Source organism: Lactuca sativa, chromosome 1 (genome assembly GCF_002870075.4).
Source record: "Lactuca sativa cultivar Salinas chromosome 1, Lsat_Salinas_v11, whole genome shotgun sequence".
Taxonomy (NCBI): domain Eukaryota; kingdom Viridiplantae; phylum Streptophyta; class Magnoliopsida; order Asterales; family Asteraceae; genus Lactuca; species Lactuca sativa.
This window is the reverse complement of record NC_056623.2, coordinates 205780051-205789925: the sequence shown is the minus strand read 5'-3', so window position 1 is coordinate 205789925 and position 9875 is coordinate 205780051.

The following is a 9875-nucleotide window of genomic DNA, read 5'->3' as shown; positions in this document are numbered from 1 at the left end:
ATTAATAGTAAAGTTTTAATAAATGTGTGTTCTTTGTACTATAAATAGACACCAAAAATTAATGATCAAAATAAAAGACGAGTCTTGTTTGTGCTCCGTCTTCTCAAAACCTGTCACCGGTACCTGTCACCAGTACCTGTCTACTGATGACCTGAGAATACCAGTTATTTTGAAAGCGTAGTTCAACATTTAAGCTGGTGAATTCATAAATATTTTAGTGTCTTTGATTTGAAAAAATGAAAAGAAAAGACTTGTAAATGTTTGATGAAAAAGTTCGTATAAGTATGAAAACCCTAGAAAATCCCATATTTCCTACTAGTATAAAATGTAGTCTTCTACCAAGACCTGACAGTTTTGGAGGTTTGAACCTCTGAATGAATGAATGCTTTTCCCTTGTATAGCTATTATTATTAAAATATAGTCTACCTCATCGTTATGTGAATGAGTCACAAAATAAAGGTAATAAGGAAAATAATATAATCATTGAAATCGTATCCTTTGTCTTAGGATAAACACGGCGTGGTAACTCGCCGAACAATACAACCGAGGACATCCATCGATGTGCAGTTTCCCACTAACAACCGGGTGTAGAATGGTCAGTCCCGTATAGTATGTAATATTATCTCTTCATATAGTATGTATTAGTATCACTTCATATAGTATGTAATAGTAACTCTTCATATGGTATGTAATAGTATCTCTTCATATATTATGTAATAGTATCTCTTCATATAGTATGTAATAGTATCTTTGTATAGACTCATGAATGAAGTGACTCTTGTATGTTCCCTTTGTACTAGGAATAGCAAGTAGTATCTCCTAAATTATACCTATTATAGTTTACTAGTAATGTCGTTTGAAGTGTCCATGTATGTTTATACACTTTTGTTACACAAAAGTGTTGGAACTGAAGTCATAGCTATCTTATCAATATATATATATATATATATATATATATATATATATATATATATATATATATATATATATATACACTTACTACATAAGTGTATAGATATGGTTTTTAACAATACATAAGTTGAAAAGAGGTTTTGTAATACATTTAAAGGGTTTGAAACAATAAATAATCATGACTTGATGTCTGTTTATAAAACGATGTAAAAGTAGTTTGTTTGATAAGACAGTTTGAAAGTATAGCACTTCCATATGTTTGATAGTTATTAATCACATGTAATTGATATAATAACTATGATATTCAACTTGTATCCCCCATAAAAGCATTTAAAAGCGTGTAAAAGCATTTAAAAGGTTAATTAAGGGGTATGAACTCACCTGTAGTGAGTGGATTGGATGGAAGTGTTGGACAAGGTGCTAGGTGTCAAGTTAAGACTTTAACACACACAATGATCCTAATAACATATAACGACATATATATATATATATAATTAGTGATTTAACAACTAATTAACTAAGTTAAGACACCTTAGGACATGAAAACACTTTGATTCAAGTGCTATAGGTACCAAAGGGTTGCATCTAAAGGTTGCATGGCATGACATTGGAGTTTATGGCCCAAGGACCACTCCTTAAGGAGTTTATGGCCTAAGGTCATTTCCACCATGAATTTACGGTCGTAAACTCATGGTACTTAGTGCCTTTGGGTGGTTTGAGTTCTTATAAGTCAAGATTGAGCATCCAATGATCAAGTCCAAGCCTTAGGAAGCATTAGGGGCACAATGGCTCCACTTTATAGAGTTTACGATCCATGGACCATTCCTCATGGGTTCAAGACCGTGAACTCTATGTGTTCATGGTCTTTTTATGTTTAAGGTCCTAAACACTTCAAGGAAGTGATCTAGACTAGTATCCAAGGCTAAGGATGGGACTAGGGCTCACTTTGCCCTATCTTTTAGGGTTTACGGCCCAAGAACATTCCTTGGCCATAAACACCTTTGATCTTGTGATTCAATGTGTTTTTTAGGTGTAAAAAAGTTCATTTCAAGTGTATAACAAGCTAGGATAAGTGTACTTACAATATAGAAGCTTGATTGGGTGTTTAAGGCTCAAGAACACTAATGTGTGTTTTTGGTGTTCTTGAAGAACACTTGATTATCTATCAAATGAAGAGATTTCATGGATGAAATCATACACATACACTAGATAATGCAGTTTAATAACAAATCAAGGAAGAAAACACTTACTAATTTGAAGATCTAGTGATGATACTTGAGAGAGAATGAGTTTTGGGTCTTGAAAATGGTTAAAATGACAAAAAATGGCTAAGTGTCACCTTTATACCCTAGAGTTTATGGCCGTAAATTTCATGTTAGGGCCGTAACCAAACTCCTTGATTTTTTAGACTTAAGTGTTGTGAAATTAACCCTAAAGTATCCTCTCTTCAGTTATCTCTGGCAGTACTAGGCTTTAGAACCCTCAAACTGACTCAACAACTGCTAAAATTTAGCAATTGAAAGTTTGACTTTGATTGAATGTAGTGTTTGTTCTAAGATAGAAATTTTGAGTTGTCACATATTATCCTTACAATGCAAATACATATGAAAACTATGTTGATATCTATTCCTAAGCAATTTATCGTAACTTTTAAGCCGTTGCTCAAAATTCTGATCACCGAACTATTTTTGCGATCGGAATCAGCATATTCTTTCTTTAAGCTTCCTTTGATTTTCTAAAACATCAAAATGTAATTAGATTACATTATGTATTAAGAATCTCCAAAAAATACTTATTAGAGTTAGATAATGGACTTTACCTAAAGTAGAGTCAAACTTTTGACTTTACCAGATCTTTCAGGTAAATTTGGACTCTTTGGAAATGGTACATGAGACTATCTCATACTTATCCTTTGTCTTTACCATTAGGTCAAATGACTTGACCATGGCCGATCCCTTTCCATTGGGAAGAGAAAGCTTTTCTGGACTTCTAATGTTACCATTGTCAATGTCCATGGGAGTTTGGGAAGTGGATCTTCCAATCAAATTTTTCTTTACCAGTGCTCCAAATCATTGCTGATTTAGTAGCATCAAGAAAATAGGTATGATCATTAAGGGTCATGTCTTGATCTATCATCAGGGTGTGACTGAAGAACCAAGTCAACAACGAGCTACCTCGAGACTTCGACACCCGACTCTCCCGGCTTTCCAATAGGGATTGAGTGACCTTGAAATTTTCAATTATTTAAACTTGTGGGATAGGGAGAATAATTGGAGGATGTGGAGGAAGTGAAACAGGATTTCCAGTCCCATTAATGCACAACAAAGGGATTAATCTTTGACCTTGATTACCATGTGCGATATCATCTTCAATAGGAAAGCTTGTTCCTAAAGACTTAGGAAGACCATATTTGTCTTAACTAGACATGTATCATGGGAGAAATTCAAGTTTAGTTGATATAAAGTCCTTAATATAACACCCAATATGAAATATTAAGGCTAGGATCCAACAACCTTTTTATAACCGGAAGAGGGATGCCGTAATCCAACCTATAAAATAGTTGAAGGTAGGTAAATGATGATTTACCAATTTCCAGCATGAAAACGAAATATAATTAAGTTTTAATTGGGTTTGAAACTCCTAGATCTTTTAAGATACATTGAACTTTCAATGGAATGTTTGAATCTCGATTATGCCCTCTCAAGTTTGTGATTGGGATGCCGAGGATCACAAACAAGGTGTGAATAACCATGAAAATTGACTTTGTACCCTCAACTTTATCACCTAATTGGTGTGCCGGTTAACCAGACACGCTCCACTAACAACTAAACAAAGGTGCAAAGTGCAATTTCATCGGTTAGCACCATTTCACATTTTCCTAAGTAACTAAGATTGAGAATTTATAAGTGTTTAGTTACTTAGTATTTATCATTATACTTTTAATGAAGGGAGAGTTATAGTTTTTTCCTACCCGTTCGGCTAACGACCCTCCACCAGTTAAGGAAGCGGTGGGTGAGAGTGGACATCCATTAAACTGTCATTTTATAGGCAGTAACCTTATACCCCCCTTATAGACCGGCTTCGTGAATGAGGCCTACTAATGGTAAGATTGACTTTATCTTATACATATCTATATAATTAAAATTATAATAATAGTATAAGGGTTGAATTTTAAACTTTTAAAATTGTAGGTCTTGATTTGGAATTAAAGCATTCATAAGTAAATCTTTACAAATTCCAAAACTTGAGGGCAGGTTTTGAAACAATTCAAAAATCTTTGAGTTTCATAACTTATGAGTTTAATTAAAGTTTTAGAGACTTAAATGAAGAGACTTTTGAACATCCATAACTTGAGGACAAGTTATGGAGTTCATAAAAACTATTTATGAGAAAAGACTCTTCATTTTGTAACCTATGACATTATTTATGAGTTTTAACAATCATAAATGTGTCTTTTCATATAACTTGAGGACAAGTTACAAAAACACAATTTATGAACAATTTGGATGGAAAACAACTAACACAAAGTGTTTTCATTAATCTAAAATAACTCATAAAACAAGGTAACACGAAAAAAGTTTTGATAATCCATAACTTATGGAAGTTTCAAAACTCTTAAGATCTTTGAGTTCCAAAATTTTATGAAAAAATTTGTAACTCCTTAAAAAATTTAGATCAAACTTTTAATACAAATAAAAAAATCATATCATTCTATCTTTTAATAAATTGACCTAATTCAACTCTTGTACTAAATAATGACTCAAATTTTACAAATAATTAGTTTTCCATAAAATCAAGTAATTATCTTAAAATTTGACACACTTCATGTTTTTTTTCCTTTTTTTTCAACTTTGAAAATCAAACATTTGCATCAAATATAATAGAAAACAACCCATGTCTCTGATACCACTGTTTGGGTTTTGGTATAATACAACATCCTATGGTGCACATACATCCCTAAATACCTTGGATCTATGTTTTCATAATTATACATGCAAATGGTTTCCAAGGCATTAAAGTTATAACTAGCATACATCTGACCTAAACCATATAAGATACTAGTTAGGATAACATACCTTTTGATGGAGCTTGAAGTCTTGGTGTATTTGGCCTTAAAGAGCTTAGCCCCAATAGTGTGGAAGCCTCAAATGAAGTCACAACACATCATGGACAAAGGTAGAACTTGAGAGAGAATTCCATGCACCCAAAAACACCCATGAACTCCAAGAATGACTCAAGTGGAGTTTTTGAGGCTAAGAGCATGTATTTATATGTGTGGATTCCAAGGGTCATGGGTATAACCTAAATCCATACCCATGGGTTTTATGATCCATGGTTCATGTGGCCAAACTCTTTATGTATCCATACATAAACTTGGTCCAACAGGATTAATAAGCCCAACACATATAAATATAACTAGCTATCATGATTAGTCCCCATAGGTTTAATTAGTCTCTTTTGATCACTAAATTAATTCCAAATTAATTCTTGATCAATACTAATTAAAACATATGATTTCATATTAATATATTATAACTTATAATATACTAATAAACCATAAATTACCTTCTCTCAAAAGTCCATCCTAACAAAATGTCCTGATGATATGCAACCCAAATGGACCATGATACACTCGAGTCGAGTACGTACCAATGATAGTTATGGGCTTAGACATCTAATCCAACAGTTATTTGTATATATTATATGTCTGTGTGTTGGTACATTAGGGGAACTCACTATGTTTTGTGCTTGCAGTTTTAGTTTATTGTTTTAGGTGCTTCATGTAACGACCGAAAATACAACCAATTTTAAATTTTTCACAGACATCTCGATTCCATTAAATCTTTACAAAAAGGTTTTCACTACAAAACATTTAACGTGTTCCCAGAATCACAATACTACAAAATCATGAGGAGCGGTACGATCACGCCTTCGCCTTGCCACGATCTCCTGAAGAACCTGAAAAACATAAAACCACAACTGTAAGCCCGAAAGCTTAGTGAGATATCCCCAAAATACCAACCACAAATACCATGCACGCATAACATGCCATAACATATCCGTTCACTAAACAGCCATGCACTTCGGGTCTACTGTGTGACTGGTCTACCGCACCGGCCTACAGTCCACCTGGTCCACCCTCTGAGTCTAGCCATAAACCTCGAGTCTACAGTGTGATTGGTCCACCCGCACCGGGCCTTCAATCCACCTGGTCCACTCTCCACATACATCTGAGCCTGCTCCGAAGCGAACTCTGGGCAAAACATCGCCCTCTCAGTGAACATCCTGGTGATCTCAGTCACCGACTCCGAACCCTGCTTCAGCTCAAGGAACTCCTGAGCCAATCTATCCCTCTCAACTTGCGGAACATAACGAGTACTGAACATCTCCCTGAACTGATCCCATGAAACCGCAGCCCTCTGCGCATCCGAATATGACCCCGTGGTTAATCTCCACCAATCCTTCGCCCCAAGCCTCAACAGGTTCAGAGCACACCTCACCCTCTGATCAGCAGGGCATGAACACGTGAAGAAACACCCCTCCACGTCCGATAACCACCTCATAGCAACAATCGGGTCCTGAACTCCATCAAAGGTGGGAGGCTTCATATTATCGAAGTCCCGATACTGAAAGCCCCGACCAGCTCCTCCCCCTGCCGCTGCTATAGTTGCTGTAGCCGCCACGGCAGCCGTCTCTGTGAGAGCTGCATAGCGCTCATCGAAATACTCAACCATTGCGGTCTTAATCGACCCAAACAGCTCTGGCAACTCAGCCCGGAACAACTTAGCAATCTCCTCCCGCAGGATCTCACGAATCCTCGCATCCAACTCACCCGTGCTCATCTGACCGATAACCTCAGGCGGTACCGATCCGCCCGGAACTCTCTCTCCTGCTCCTGATCCTGATCTGGATCCACTCTCATCAAGCCTCGGAATCTCCATACTGAAAAGAAACACCACACAAAATCTCAGACTCTTCCCACCATCCTGGGATCCAACTCTCCCAACCCAACCCTAGAGATCATGGTTTCCCTAATATGCGTATGGGTCCTGTGCTTTCAGTAGTATGGGCCCATACTACCTTCCACACCTACCCATATTTGTATGAAGTACTACCACAACGCCCTAGAGAAACATGAATATCAACGCTCAACCCTCACCACTATAGGAACATTGAAAATATCTCATAAGGAACCCTAGGCTACAGGCATCACAAATCAGGCAACATATCATGAAATCCTGAAGATCCCTAGCCTATCACTAGCATGCTGTTCTATCAGAGCTCACAAACAAATAACATGCATGGTATTTTGGGGTTACTTACTGGTTCCGGCTGATCGTACCTCCGCGTCCTCCCTAACTCATTTTGAAAACCATTTTAAATACTCTTTTGAAAACTCTCCTCGATTTGAGACTGGAGTCACACGAATGTTCCTCCAATTCACTCAAACCAAGGCTTTGATACCAACTAGTAACGACCGAAAATACAACCAATTTTAAATTTTTCACAGACATCTCGATTCCATTAAATCTTTACAAAAAGGTTTTCACTACAAAACATTTAACGTGTTCCCAGAATCACAATACTACAAAATCATGAGGAGCGGTACGATCACGCCTTCGCCTTGCCACGATCTCCTGAAGAACCTGAAAAACATAAAACCACAACTGTAAGCCCGAAAGCTTAGTGAGATATCCCTAAAATACCAACCACAAATACCATACACGCATAACATGCCATAACATATCCGTTCACTGAACAGCCATGCACTTCGGGTGTACTGTATGACTGGTCCGCCGCACCGGCCTACAGTCCACCTGGTCCACCCTCTGAGTCTAGCCATAAACCTCGAGTCTACAGCGTGATTGGTCCACCCGCACCGGGCCTTCAATCCACCTGGTCCACTCTCCACATACATCGAGTCTGCAGTGTGATTGGTCCGCCCACACCAGGCCTTCAATCCACCTGGTCCACTCTCTGAGTCTACAGTATGACTGGTCCGCCCACACTGGGCCTTCAGTCTGCCTGGTCCACTCTCCGAGCCTCGGCACGTCTGGTCCGCCCTCTTGGGGCCTACAGCCTATCCGGACCGCTCGCTGGGCCTTCGGAACAACCGGTCCGCCCTGGGTATCTTGGCTTACAGCACAAAGCAGGACCCGCCTCAACCCAACTTCAGTCCAAACAACCATGTGCATATATACATACAATCATATAGCAATTCACAGTCAACAAGCAGATCAAACAGATCACATAACATATCACCTTCCTAACCAGGATACCGACCTAACAGGTCACTAGCATAGCATCACCCTATCTCTCAGGATACCGATCTCAATCAGGTCTCTAACATATACCATCCTAGCTCTCAGGATGCAAACATATCAAAGCAATAACATAACAACAACTACCCGGATCTCAATCCGATAATGGCCGGCCTTGGTGCCTTAGATCCTGTTGATATAGTGAGGATAACTCACCTCAAAACTACCGACTGAACAGATAACCCAAGCTGCTCCGATCACTGATACGATCTCCACCACTGGACAACCACCAATGCCCTGAACTCAAAACAATAATCAACAATTACCAAAATGCCCCTGGAAACCACTGGTCAACCCTTGGTCAAAGACAAGGTCAAAGTCAACCCCTGACTGACTCTACTCGTCGAGTCAACCCGATGACTCGTCGAGTCCCCATACTCAGAACTTCCCTCAATTCGCGACCTAACTCGCCGAGTCACCCCGAGACTCGCCGAGTCCAACAACTCTGAGTCCACTCGCCCACAACTCACCGAGTCATCCCTTGACTCGCCGATTCTTGACTCAACCAGAAAATATTGGAACTCTTCGACAAGACTCGCCGAGTCCAAGAACAGACTCGCCGATTCGAAGGCTATCTACAACCTACTCGCCAAGTTGTTCATACAACTCGCCGAGTTCCAGGTCATCTTCATCCAACTCGCCGAGTTGTTCTTCCAACTCGTCGAGTTCCAGCTCATCTTCAAGCAACTCGTCGAGTACACCCATGTGACTCGCCGAGTACCACCGGTCTGAATCCATACAGAAGCATTCCAGGCCATGCAATTGCTCCAAAACATAGATCTAGCCTCATACAACTCATCCATCACGTAAAGTGGCAAACTTTACGTGAATCCAAAGAGATCTATGCATTTTGCACATTAGGGCTAAGGTTTGGGACATGATAGCTTCATCCAACACTCAACACAGGGACTTTCATGCATTCCAACTCTTCTCCATTCTAGATCTGAGGTAGCAACCTCAGATCTAACCTCTAAACTCCAACACATCCAAATATATAATCTCTAATACCCCCAAAATGATGCATCAAGGAAATAGCAGCTCAAAAACGAGATATTACCTCAGAAGAACGCCCCAACTGCAATGAAACTCAATTCCAAGCAAAGCCCCTTGCTCCAAGCCTCTTCTTCTCTAAGATCTCTTCAACAACCACCTCTCCAAGCTCCAATTTGCTCAACAATGGTGGTTCTCCACGACTTTTAGGGTTTCTGGGACTCAAGGGTGATAAAGAGGCTGGGAGGAAAACATAATGTTCTTTATATAGGGCTCAACCCCGAGAATTAGGGTTTTCTCCACTCAGTGCCTACTCGCCGAGTCCACCTCATTGACTCGCCGAGTCGGCTACTTAACACGCGACCCAATTCGCGACTCTACTCGCCGAGTCCATCCATGGACTCGTCGAGTCACTCTTTCCCAATTTACTCTTTTAGCCCTTCAACTCAGCTCTTGATATTTCGGGATGTTACACTTCAGATGATTGTGGCAAGGTGAAGGTGTGACCGTACACATCCTTGGTTTTACGACAGATTGGATATTGGGAGACTTTGATTTTAAATGATGTTTCGGAAACAATGGTTTTGTAAACACTTCTTTTAGTAAAAGGGTTGTTTTCAAAAGTTTAAATTTGTTGAATTTTTTTGGGAT